At 39.2% G+C, this 13,502-nt stretch overlaps 1 long non-coding RNA gene across 1 annotated transcript in view; it reads right to left on the reverse strand.

The window, feature by feature from the left end:
* Positions 1–13,502, reverse strand: part of LOC118684153 (uncharacterized) — a 66,533-nt gene that overhangs the window by 28,794 nt on the left and 24,237 nt on the right. Inside the window, exons 5-8 of the long non-coding RNA XR_004979779.2 lie at positions 11,685–11,797; positions 11,448–11,526; positions 10,244–10,384; positions 8,015–8,117 (exon numbers count right to left, since the gene is read on the reverse strand). This is a non-coding gene — a long non-coding RNA (uncharacterized LOC118684153). The remainder of the gene's footprint in view (positions 1–8,014; positions 8,118–10,243; positions 10,385–11,447; positions 11,527–11,684; positions 11,798–13,502) is intronic.

Raw genomic sequence — 13,502 nt, forward strand, 5'->3', positions numbered from 1 at the left:
TCCCATGGAAGGCACAGGTATTTTCATAAAGAATAAGCCCCTCACAGCAGCCCACAAATTGTGCCCAGAGTGTATGGCATGCTAAGAGTCACTGCTCAGCAGGAGGAAAGGTGGGAGAGAGAAAGGGGGATTTTCAGAGGTGTTATACACTTTGCAACTGAATTGCTGAATTCTTTAAATACAGCTTCACAACACTAATTAGAAAGCTAAGCCTTGTGATTTCCTGATAGATTTCTAAATATCTTAGAAAAACCCTTAGGGAGAAAGGTAAAAGGCAGAAATTCCACAAATTGACTGTAACCAAACAGAATCAGTTTTGAATGCCACTCCAATCTGTCCACAAAGTCTGCCTTCTGCCTGATTTTTTAATGTCCTATATGAAGGAACCATATTTGCTTGGATTTTTTGCTTTTCTTTTCTCTCAAAAGTTTCCTGTAAACTAGATAACACATTTTGCCCTGAATTCTAAAGGCATTTTAAATTAATACTGCATACTTAATCTTGTCTTAACATGCCTTTTGGTTGGTTTGTTTGGGTTTTTTTTCCCATTTGGTCTGGGAGCTACACTTGGTGGGATGCAGCAGTTGTACTACTGCTGATTACTACTGATTAACTGATGTTACAGGAATGTTATGAAATTTAGGTAATTGAAGTTTGTAAAAAGCTTTACAGAATTTTAAATTAACACCGCTTCAGTTCAAGTAAGAAATAGTTATTAGGAGTAGAAAATGGAAAGACATCTGATGAAACAACGTATAGAAAAACTACAAAACAGAGAATCTATGCAAATCATAATTAAATGAACACCCATTTGTAGCTCCTTTAAGAGAACAGAGTGATTGAATAACATGTGCTGGAGCCTGATCTCATTTATCTGAACTGTGCTTACAGGAGCTGAGTTATTCCTGATTTACACCAACACAAACAAGACCAGAATCAAGCCAGGCAAGAGCCCTAGGGGTACCCTTAGAATGAGAAGAAAAGGAAAGAGCTCTGCACTAGACAAACCCACCAGCCCAGGGGATTCCTAGTTTGAACTAGTTTTTATATGACAATTGCCAGCCCTCTGGCAAAACTGCCACTTGGTACATACAAAACCTTCCAATCATGAAGAAGAGCCTTTTTCTTCCAGAGGAAAAATTTAGTGTCTGGGAAGGGACAATGTGTAGTGGAGGTCAGAAAAAATGATCTGGTAAAAACAATTCCCTTCCTTATCAATTGGACTCATTTCCACTATACCTGAAGGAAATCTGTTCATTTTACTGACAAAGGCTGTTTTTCTTAGTCACTTACAAGGTGGATGCTCTTTTGAGACAAATCTGAAGCACAATGCGAACATTCTTTTACATCCCCAGCAATAATTCTGGTGAAGCTTCACTTGCAGCCCAAACAGCAGTTGCAAGAATTGTGATGGAATTACAGCACAGCTAAATATGAAGAATATGATTACTCTTAAAGGAGCACTTGCAGCTGTTGAATAAAAATTCGATCTGCACATGTCTGATGGAAAGGTTAGTCAGAAATAACCATCTATGTTGGCAAAATACTTTCCAGGGTAACTTCAATGTATATTCAATGCCATGCAGGACACTAGCTATTGAGGAACTGTGAGAAACAGCAAGTCCAAAAGGAAATATTTGGACTTATAGCCCACACAGGTGCAGCTGGTTCCTGAACTGTTGTTTGACACAGATCTCATCTTATCATTTAATCTACAATTTTCAAGTCAGTATTCACTTAGGTCCTATTACCTGTAGCAACTACCTGCTTCTTATTACAACATTGCAGGGAAGAGAATGTCCCTGTACAATTATCTTTGCCTTACAATCCAGAACTTCATTTTCAGCCTCACACTACATTGCATACTATAAATATATCTGCAATGGTTTAACCAAACAGTGCCCATCTCGAAACCAGAAATCTTGGAAAACCCAAGTATTAAAGACAGATCTGCAAACACCTATTCAAATATCCATATTTAGGGGCCATTATTCTTCTTCAAAGACTGACAAAAAAAATTGAGACTGTTTCAGATGCCTGACAACAATTGTATATGACAATCTAATACTGCCCTCTGCAATATATTTGTTCCCTTGATAGCTGTATGTGGCAGACAAAACTTTAGGACAATAGGTAGAAAAAAATTTACTAATTCTACCTATTGCACCTACAACTGATTTGAATTCTTTTTCCAGAAAAGTGACCATCTCAAGAGGAATTCTTAAACAGTAAGAGAGTACCAGGAGCGGGGACCAAATGACCAGCCTAAACCAAAGTAGGATTCACTTTTCTAGTATGCTATTTTTTACACATTGCTCACACTAAAGTCTTCCAGGATAATACAATGCAGTTTTATTTATTAAAAATAGTCTTTAGAGACTATACTTTGGGTGTTTTGGGGCTACCACAGTAGATGAGAATTAAATTCTACGTCATGGTTTGTTTTTTTTTCTTTTAAGACCCTGATCAGCAAACACTTAAGATCACTAGCTGCAAAGTGTCTGTCATTTGAAGACTTCTTTTCCTTCGACATACAACACCAATCTTTGGAGTATTTTGCTCCACCAGTCCTTTCTTGGTTTTAAGAATAAATTTTAACCTCCATCCTGCTTATAATGAGATTGAAATATCTGAAGACTGTTGCTTCTCACCACGGAAGGTGAGCCATTGCCCAAACACCCCTCCTGCCTTCTCAGTGCCTTTCTGCTCATCACCTTCTGTATTATTCTGTGTGCTATGGTATCACCGTCTCCCGCCTGGGGTGATTGAGAGACGACTACTTTCTTCTTGGATTTCACTTTCTTTGGTTCCTCAGAATTCAAATCATTTCTTCATAGACCTGGAGAGCTGCTGCCAGTCAGCTCATCAAGAAAGACTTACCTTCACTTATATGCCACATTACCTCAGCCTTTCATTTCATTTTCCTGATCTTTATTTGCTAGACCCATACTGCTGTATTTGAACTAAGGTTTCAGCAAAAAAGGCGACTGATTCATATCTTGCTCCTTTCTAATTTGCCAGTGTCTTCATACTTTCCACCTTTTGCTCTTTATCTGGGGAGTTCTCTTTTCACGAAGACAGTTATTATCCGCCAAATTCAAAGAAGGCCAGACTTTCTTACATATCTGACTTACAATTTACAACAACTCTTCCTTGTATCTGAGGTGTCATATAGTGTGACTCTGATTACACTTGCACAGCTGTAAATATATTTTCTTAAATGGAGATTTTCCTGACACGAACAGAAAGCCCTACAATTTCTTAGCATAGATATTCACTTTATCTAAAATAGGGGTTTATTATTATTTTGTAAAAAGAGGATGCTTTCATTCTGACCTAGATAAGAATCTCTTTCTCTTCCCTTCTTAAGACAACTATGAAAATGAGATTGTAAATCTCCTATGGAGAAGAGACTTGGACAAATCAATAATTTATGTTATGATTTTGAGAGACTTTCACCTTGAGGAAGTGCCAGCCCTATCGTAATTCTGTAGCTCTTGTTTGAAAATGTTTTCCATTACTAATCGGGAGAACCTTTTTTTTTCCTTATTATTTATACAAGGCTCCTTTGATTTTCAGTGTGTGACACTTCAGAATGAAAATGGTGTCTGCATTAATTAAAAAATGAAGAAGAGAACTCTTACTTTCCTTCCCCCTCACTTAAAATCCAAGTAAAACGCTGGCAGGCAACACTCAGCATGTAGTGCTCTACTTCCAACCATGAACCCCTTTAACAGATTTCTGTCATTTTAGCTGCTTCTGGCTAAAATCACTTGTTATAACAGTGACTTGGAAAGAAAAATGAGCAGAGAGTTAAGAGCAAAACGGGGGGTAGGTACATGTAGCAATTAAATAAGCCTTCTACAAATGTCAGGCAGAGAACATGTCAGCCATGTCATTCCTAAACAAGGCCCTGGCTGTGCCAGGTTTATGCTGAGGCCTTTGTGGGGAGAAACTTTATGAGTTTATGCCCATGCACCTTTCTTTTGACCTCCACAGCTTACTAAAGAGCAGACTGCCACATCGACAGCTCACTCCCCTAGATCACCCACAGTTTGAAGAAATCTTCATCATGGCTTGCAGCAGCATGTTCTAGCCACAGGTTTGCTTCGGCCACACGATCTCCTGGAGACTGGATGATTAAAGGTCACCCATTCTTACCCATTGCACCATAAACCCAAAGCACTCACTGAAAGTGGGTCTGCCCACACAAAGTACACACACAGGAGCTGCTGGAATGGTGTAACCAACAGTGGGGCTGGGACCAGCCTCTTGGGATGAGTTCCACTTTCTGCCTGGCCACTGCAGGCAGCTGTGACATTTCTGAACCACACCTGCAAACAGCACAAGTTGTAAAATTTGCATCTGACTGCTCTATGCCAAGTAATTGATTCCCTTACCTCTCTATAGCAAACCAATTCTAAGACATGACAAAGCCTAACAAATCTGAAAGAATAGGAATTAGGGGGGTGGGAGGAAATTTAAGGGAGAGTTCTTTGGGCCAGGATTTTGAGTGTTAGCATCAACTTCCAGCTCCAGTTGATTTAGACTTTGTTTAAAATGAAGCACGACTATAAAAATTTTTTACAGCTTTCTGGGATGAAATTACTTCCTTTGTGCAGATATTTGACTACCACTCCAAACTCTTTCTCACAGTTCACTGTTATCACTGTGGAAAAATTTCTGAGCTACATGATGTTGGAAGTATTAATCTATTTTGTTCACAATCTGAAAAAAATACAACCCATATACTATTGAAAGCAAAAAGAAAACCCAACAAACCCATTTATTTTTCCCAAACTTTCCAAGTCTTGATCAAGTCTTTATGTTGTGGTCTTACACAATTAAGCCAATGTAGACAATAAATGCACCGATAGGGTGACAAAGAAGTTTGTGGGCCCTGGACAATTTAAGAATATTCAACACTTATCTCAAGATGAAAATAATAACTGTTGGGTTTTAAATAGCACAAAAAATTGACCTAAACTCCCAGTGAACATCAAGTTATACTAGGAAAGGAAACCCTACAACCTCTAAAGATGCCAATGTGTAGAATGGGAACAATATAGCTCAGAGGCCCTCCTAACTCCTCATCTCACTTATTCCCTCCCAATTTTCATATCAATTTTTTCCTTTTTTCCTTACCTCACCCACTCCTACAAAGTAGCTCAGATATCCACATATACACAGAGCATTCATGGCAACAACTCTGTGACTAAAACTGATGAATATGTAACATGATCTTAAAAAATGCATGTGAAATATGAAAGGCATCAACTTAATGAGTACTTTCATTTTGTCCTGTTTTTGCATTGAAGGGTCAGTTTATCTAACAAACAGCATCAGAAGAAATCACTTGTGTTCTGAAACCTAAATCATTCATCTTGCTAAACAAGGAGATTTACTTGAAGGACTGGAATTCTACCATAGGATTGGACAGGATGTGCTGTTTGTATATCAGGGCACCCAGGATATTTTGATATGTCATCTGAGGTCTTAAAAAAGTGTCATAAGAAGTGAGCTTCCATTAACTGAGCAGTCACCAAGCAGAAACTTTTTAAGAATCTTCACTGAGTTTTTAAGATTGGTGTAGCAATTGTTCATTTTGATATCTGGAACTGAAATGTGACTATTTTGCAAAATGTAAAATCAAAAAAGAAGTGCCATCATTTGCTATGGCTTTGTTATTTCACCTACCTGCTCATTCTCAGAAAAGGAATTTTTAAAATCCCAAAGAATCCTTAAAAGTCTTAAAGCATCCTTTAAGAGTGACAGAGATGGGCTTTTATTTGTGCAGTGGTGCATGATGAATCTTCATATAGGCAACCATGGGTATACTAGAACTACTCATTCAGACGCCTCACAGGTGTCTTTGGATATTGTCTATGAAGTGCAACTTTAAAAAGAAAAACATGAAGGAACTATTTACAATTTCAGTCAGTGTGCTGAGAAGAACAATAGCATGTAAGTTGAGTAGTTAGTTCAAAACTTCAGCATTTGCAAACACCAGGTTTCAGAAACCACACTCAGAGTAAAATCTGACATAAATTGCATCTACATTAAATTGTTCAAGTAATTTGGAACTAACACATTCCTAGTAATTTCCAGCCATGTTTGTTTGGAAACAATTAAACAAAACTTGTTTAAAAAATAATCTGTTGAGGTAATTTCCCCCATCTCTTCCAACAAATAATTCAACTCCAGAAGTTTCACTGTGGTTTTTATAATGTATGGGGTTTTTTTTCACCTGGGTCATTTCTTACCCATGTGAAAGTTCTACTATCTCACTTTTTTGCCTTCAACAGTTTGAAAACTAGAGAAATCATTAATATTAAGAAGAATGCCAAAGACGATAGTTTTCTCATCTTGTCTTTGTTTCTCTTTTCCTCTGGGCCACATAAGGATATTCAAGTCAGCAGAGACAGTGTTACTCTTTAAAAAACCCGCTGATTTAATATTTAGTAGGTGATGGATTCCACCTCAACAATCAGTCTCAGGAATAAAAATAGTCTGAATCCCACTCAGCGCCATCCACAAATCCATGGATAGAAACCCAAAGTATTGTACAGCACAACATTTCCTGCTCAGTAAGCTTGAGACAAGCTGCTGTGATTCCCTATATATACACATATATTCTGAGCTGATGCCTGTCAAACCAGCCCCTGGTTAAGTGGCAAGCATAATATAGCTTCCTTTCCCTAGAGATAACTGTCCTCATTACTGAAGCGAATGAACCCCTAGGTGTATAATAGATTCTTCTTTAAAATATTCATCATATGACAGCTGATATTTCAGCCATATTTGGCTGGAATGCTACATTTTGGGGAACTTAGGACTCCATAGTCAATTAACCTGGTATTTTGCTCGCCATCTAATTTTTTTTTTTTATCATAAATCATTAAACATTTATGTTAGTTTGTAACTTGTTATTCTCCTCTTCAGGACTGAGTCAAACAGGCAGACCAAGCTTTCTCCTACTGCAGCAATATCCATTAAAACATCTGGACTAGCAAAGCTGAAACTTTACACTTTCCCTCAGCCAGAAAACATCAACTTCTCCAAGGTGAGTCACATCATCCAGCACGGTTCTGTTTCCTTCACACTTCTCAGAATCAACACTTCAGACTGTGAAAACCTCCCTCTGCCAGCAGGTCTCAGGAAGACCATGGGCAGGCAGGGGGAAATAACACAGGGGCCAGAATTCTCCACCAGAAATCAGGAGAAAAAAAAAAAAACTATGTAGGGAGAGAAAGAAACAAATAGAGCAGCAGGTTATTCACCCCAAACATTTCCTTATTCAAACACCAAACAATGTCTTCTTGACTCTCCATTATTCTTTCTCAAGTACTGTATTTCTCCCTGCCTACTCTTCCCATTTTTTTCCCTACCTGTTCTTAATTACAGCCACAAACTTCAGAAGGTCCTATTCCACCTGCCTTCCCCTGCATTATCTCACAGCACAAGTGCCCGATTCACTTTATCCTTCCAGAAGCCTTCCCTGCCCCGTTCCCTTCCTGCACACAAACCAGGGAGAGCATCACAGGCATGCAAGGCTGCTCAGGAAGTTTACACAGCACTTGCTCAAACTCTGCAAGCCTTCCTGACACCAGCTCAGCATTCCAGCACACCAGCATCATTTTTAAGTGATTTCTCATGTGATTTGTGCTGTCTCTCCGTTCCCACATGCTACTTAGACCTTGGTGGAAAAAAAAAAAAATTCATTCTTACTCTCATCAGGACTTGTTTGTCATCAGAATCCCTCTTTAGTTTTAGTAATTTGCTTAGTTTTAGCCTACTTATCTCATTATGCTGGTCTAATTAAAATCATTTGCTGACAAATATTGTCAGTAACGTAACAGTTGGCTAAATTAACACTGGCTTAGCTTAGCTTTGTTATCAGCTTAACTACACAGCACTGATTGATGAGCATTTTAAAGCAGGAATTCCTTTCTTCAGGTCAAATGCAGAGAAGGCAAAGCTGGAGATTTGAATGTGATACATCAACAAGTCTTACCAGAAGAAAGTCAGATATAATTGTGCAGAAGCCAAACCAAACTCACATCTCCACAACTTCTCAGCAATCTTGGTAATAAAAAGAAAGATGCATTTGGCCCAACCTGTTAAAAGAGCAGGAGCATAGCTTAACATCTAAAATTACTGTTATAAGCAGTATGCCTTGTACTCTGATTCTTATTTACTTTTTTTGGCATAAATTGAGTATTTCTAGACAACAATTATTCCTACAGACAAAACTTAATTGCAATATTCATCACCAAATATGTCTAAATGATAGGGATGCTGAAGTGTTTTACAGTGAAAACACATCCAATTTTAATGAAGTTCAAAAGAAGAAATGTTTATTTATGGATTAAAGTACACAAAGATCTGCTGCTCACACTTTCTGAAATACTGACAGCTTTTTTTTTTTTTTTTTAAGAGAGAAAGAGAGTGCAAGGGAAGGAAAGACTTCACATCTTGTAAATAGTTGTGGTGAGTGGATCAATGTTCCCAGCAGACAGGCAGGGAGCTCCTGGGTCTTTTGACACTAGTTGAGATCAGATGATATACAACTGAAGTCTGAAGACAAAGTTGCCTCTAAGAGACTGCATCTGGTGAAAGGGTGGAGATGTGCTGTTAATCCATTACAGCTGCAGGGGGATGTCTCAACATGTCTTGAGAAAGACTGCATATTTCTCTGTTTGGGGCTGAGGTTTGCTACTGTTCAAATTAAGTGACATCTTTTTAACACTCCTAAAGAAGAAAAAAAGGTGAATCCAAACTAGAACAATATCCTGTAGAAAAGTGCTTTCTATTTTGTAGGCTCTTATGAGGGGAAAAAAAGCATAACTATGTATCTAAAATTAGTTCCTCTACTGAAGAACTAAACTGAAAACAACTTTAAGAGAAGACGAGAATGTTTCAGAGCAAGATATAAATATAACAGAACCATTAAAAAATACAGAGAAAAGTCCAGGTTTTGGATAGAATTTTCAGAACCCTTCCCACTTCAGGAATTTGCAACCACCACCTATTGAATGAGAGCTGCTGCTGTTGGTCTTCAGAATGATCCATTAGATGAGAAGGCACAGAAATGTTACAGGGGGAATACCAACCTCCAGGAGATACAGATTCAGCCTGCTTGGAATCAGATATTTGTAAAGAAACTAGAAAGCTGTGGCTGTGCATAGACTTGACAGTGCTCCACTGGAACAACCAGAACCCAGGTTTGCACAGGCTCCAGCAAGTTAACTTGCACAAGAAATCCCAAGTGTTTAAAAAAATATAACTTGGCTTGGGGAGAGGAGTAACTGGGGAAAGGGAAATATAACAGACAGGTAATCCTTATTGCTCTGAAAACTGCTATCACTGGCCTGCTGTCAAGCCATCCAAAGACAAGAAAATATACAATCTGCTGCCATTATTACAGCACAATTCTCTATGGATTCAACCACAGGAAAAGAGTAAGCCCAGAGTTAGGCCTCAACTTAGAGTACATAGGCTGAAAAAGAAAAAAAAAGACAATTTTTTGCTAACCCAGCTAACAACATGCTGCTGCTCCAACACTCTGCCTCAGGCCATGCAGCCTCAGCTGCACCATCTGGGCTGGAAAGGCTCCAGGGAGGAAAGAGCAGCTGAGAGTGCAACAAGTTGAGGCTCCAGTATAACCATGACTGTTCTGTTCTATGAGTTCATCTGAAACCTCACCTCCCCAGTTCCTGTTTCTTGTTGTCAGACACCTACTTTGTTAAATTGTTATTTTTGATGCGTCCTTCTCTATCCAGATGTCTTAATTACTTGTTTCTCACTAAGTGCTGGCTTCATATGCCTTTCCAGAGTATAACCTTCTCCCTGGATTCACAAGGCACAGCATCCTGATGAAATGCCACTTACAATGGAGGCATTAGGCACCAGGAAGTTCAGATTGTTTTTAAGAGCAGTAAAACCCCTTCCAAGATCTTGTGACATCAGTTATCAGAAACAAAGATAAAATGCTTTTCCTATTTTCAGCAGCAACATTCCCATTGATCTTAACACTGCAGGATATGCCCCTGTGCACTGAAACAAATCACCTGTATATGAAGGCAGTCAGGATGAAGTGACCTCCAGCACAGCAATTTCTTATCCTTTGATTCTGAGGAGTAATAGTAAAAAGATCTGTCCCTTCTATCTGTATCTCAGTCAAGTCACCCACAAAGAGATATAAAGTTCACACTCATTTGTTCCCCTTTCCTTGACACCTTACCATGCTTCCCATGTTGTTTATACATTTCCTTTTCATTCCTGACATGCAAAAGTTACCAACTTTACATGAGGTCATAAGGCAAAGACAGTGTGCTTTCTGAAGGTTGACTGTGTTAGCTAAGGAATGAAATCCACTGGTCTCCTAGGGGAAGAAACAAGAAGGCAGAATGAATCACCTGCACAATTAATGTGAAAACTCCATTTTGGATAGCCAATCACAGAGCAGATTGGGGATGTTTAAGTGCAAATCTACAAATTCAGGTGGAGGACATAATATTGTGCTGGCTGTACAACACACACTCCCTTTGCAATTCTGATTCACAAGAGATAAGAATAAGATTGACTCATTATATAAGAGCTGCCCTGCCTCAACCTCCACAGTAGAGCTGTGGCTGTCCCCTTGTTACACACTGTACACCCTAACACCCCTTCTACCAACTTCAGAGGCAGCAATTCCCATGGGGATGTCCACATCAAGCCACAAAATACTCCTGGCAGAGCAGAAACTGTTGTCCTAAAACCCCTCCACACTCCCCAGCTGTACACAGCTCCATTTGACAGGGATGGATCCTGAGGTCTAAGTGTACACCTGAAATATTTTGCTACCATCTTCATGACATCAACATCAAATCTTAAATTGCCTTGAGCAGGATAGGAACTTTGCATGGCATCACATGAGCCTGCTGAATGGAAAATGTACATTACCTGGAAACTGCCTTCAAAACTCATTTTAAAAAGAGACTTTGGAAAAATCTGACATTGTTTTCATCTTTACAGATGAATTAAAGAAGACACCTGAAAATAATTTAGAAAGCTGTCTATGTTTTTTACATTCATGCACATTAGTTTCTGCTTTTCAAAACCCAAATTCTGACTATTTCCACTGGTCTTACTGTTCTGCAGGGAAGCACTGCTTCTCTGCTGCTACTCATCACATCCCCATGGTAAAGGCAGGACTTGTTCTTACATGTTGAGAACTGGCACAGAGCAGAATTTAATGATCAGAATAGTACATATTACACACATTATTTCAGTGCTCAGGATTTTGAAGGAAATATTCTATACTACAGTTCATTCTATACTACAGTTACAGGGAATGTTTTCTGAAATATTCACATGTATATTTGAGTCCATCCTTGGGATCTGGATATCCAGCAGATGACTTACAAAATCTGACTTGTAATGATTTTATTATCAGGGCTTACCACTGCCAAATCCATGTCCTCTGATATCTCTGACAGAATCCCATCATCAGTTCAGGGAATGTGAAGCAATACCCAGTATCTGAGGAAAGAATACAGGTGTTCAAACACTACAGGAGACAAAGTCAAATTTCCTAGGCTAGAGAAGAATGTGAGGAGAATTGAAGTGGAAGGAATGAGCAAAATGTCCTCTTGCAGCAGGTCCATGTGGGCGTGGGCACATCTCTCCCCTTCACTCACAGTTTGCAGACTGAAGCCACTGTGATCTCCTTTCTGCTCCTGGAGAGGGATATGCAGCTTCACATGACCTCTGTCAATGAACATCAAACATGCTGTGAGGTTCAGAAAGGTATCTGTAGGGAGAAGGAAAAAAAAAGTAGGAAAAAGCAGCATAAAAGTACTTTCTCAGGACAGAACAGGTCAGAAGCGCAGAGGATGTGGATCCAGACATTGATTGGCAGTTCTTACCCAGTGGTGTCTAACCCCTGAGGGCCCCATGGCAGCTGCTGCTATGTGACCCATTTCTTGCAGCACATATCCAGGGAGCATGACCTGGTGCCACCACACCAGCTGGCATTGTTTCAGATTCATCACAGAGTAGAAGAGTGAGCCAAGCAGGGACACAATTTTATTCCTTAAAGGAAGAAGACATTAGGGAAAGCTACCTGTAATGACTCTGTCCTTAGTAAAAATGGAGGGGGTTTACAAGACCTTTGCTCTCCATAAACATATTTGGAGGGAGAAAGTTACCAGTTTGGCACATTTTGCCATCTGTGTGACCTATTTATACTCCACTGTATTTTCACAGGCAAGTGCAATCTGCCTATTTGAACAAAGACAGTAAGACAGAGATGTCCTGAGACACCACAGGGCACTCCTCAGAAAAACCCATTAGGAGATTTAGAGGCTGTAGGGAGGAGGAGATCCCCTGCTCACAGCAAGCCTGCTTTCCTCTCCTGGATTGTACCAGAACACTGCACACTGTGTCTATGGCTTTCCATGCATGGAAAAAACAATGCCAAGGAATCTTTAGATAACAGTCTCACCAAGTGCAGCCAAGAGCTTAATGAAGGCAGCTTTCACAAATCGAGTGAAAAGCTCTGGACACAATCCAGAAGAGGGTGTTGGGAAGAAAATTTCTGCGCTGACAATACATTGGGTTCCTATGCTCAAATTTTAATGTATTTAATTGTATTTTGAGGCTATTTTCCTCTGTAACAGCCAAGAAAAATGAAGGGACTGCACAGGAATGTATAATAGTTGCTTTACAAAGGGTATCTGAAACTCCCATTTCCCATCCTTACTACAACTGAGATTCACAGTTCCAAATCCTTCCACTAAATTACTGACCAAAATTATGCTATTGCAATTAGTACCAGCAGAGGAACAAAGTTTGGATTCTGCACAAGTTTAGATGCAATCAAAAAAATATATTTATTAGCATGTACCAGATGCTTTTTAGGTTATTTAGTCATCTTAAATATACAGCATTGATCAACTATTTATATTTTTAAAAAAATACTACCCAAGACACATATGGCAGTATCCAGATTATGACAGGCACTGAAATTTTTGGTCCAGCTTTCCAGCTTCTCGCAGCTGGAGATCAATATGGCCAGCCAGACACCAAAATCTGCACAGGACACAACACAGCATCAGGCCAGGTTGGATGGGGCTTTGAACAACCTGGTGCAGTGGAATATGTCCCTACCCATGGCAGGGAGGGTGGAACTAGATATACTTTAAGGTCCCTTCCCACCCAAATACTTCTATGATTCTATCAGTAACATTTCCTTTTCTTAGATGACCTTTTACATCTGTCTTTTCTTTTAGGATCTACTGCTTTTAAGGATCAATTTTATTCTACTTTAGGGAAAAACTGTTTTTTTCCCTAATGGGAATAATCTGTAGCAACCACTAGTCACCTCTTAAAGAGATGCCCATTCAAAGGCAGAGACTCACATGAATCAGATGAAAAAATATGTTCTCTAGTATAGGTCTCTGGCATATTGCAAATACACTGAATGCTTGACATTTTTATGATTATGCAAATGTTGT

Source organism: Molothrus ater, chromosome 1 (genome assembly GCF_012460135.2).
Source record: "Molothrus ater isolate BHLD 08-10-18 breed brown headed cowbird chromosome 1, BPBGC_Mater_1.1, whole genome shotgun sequence".
NCBI classification, from domain to species: domain Eukaryota; kingdom Metazoa; phylum Chordata; class Aves; order Passeriformes; family Icteridae; genus Molothrus; species Molothrus ater.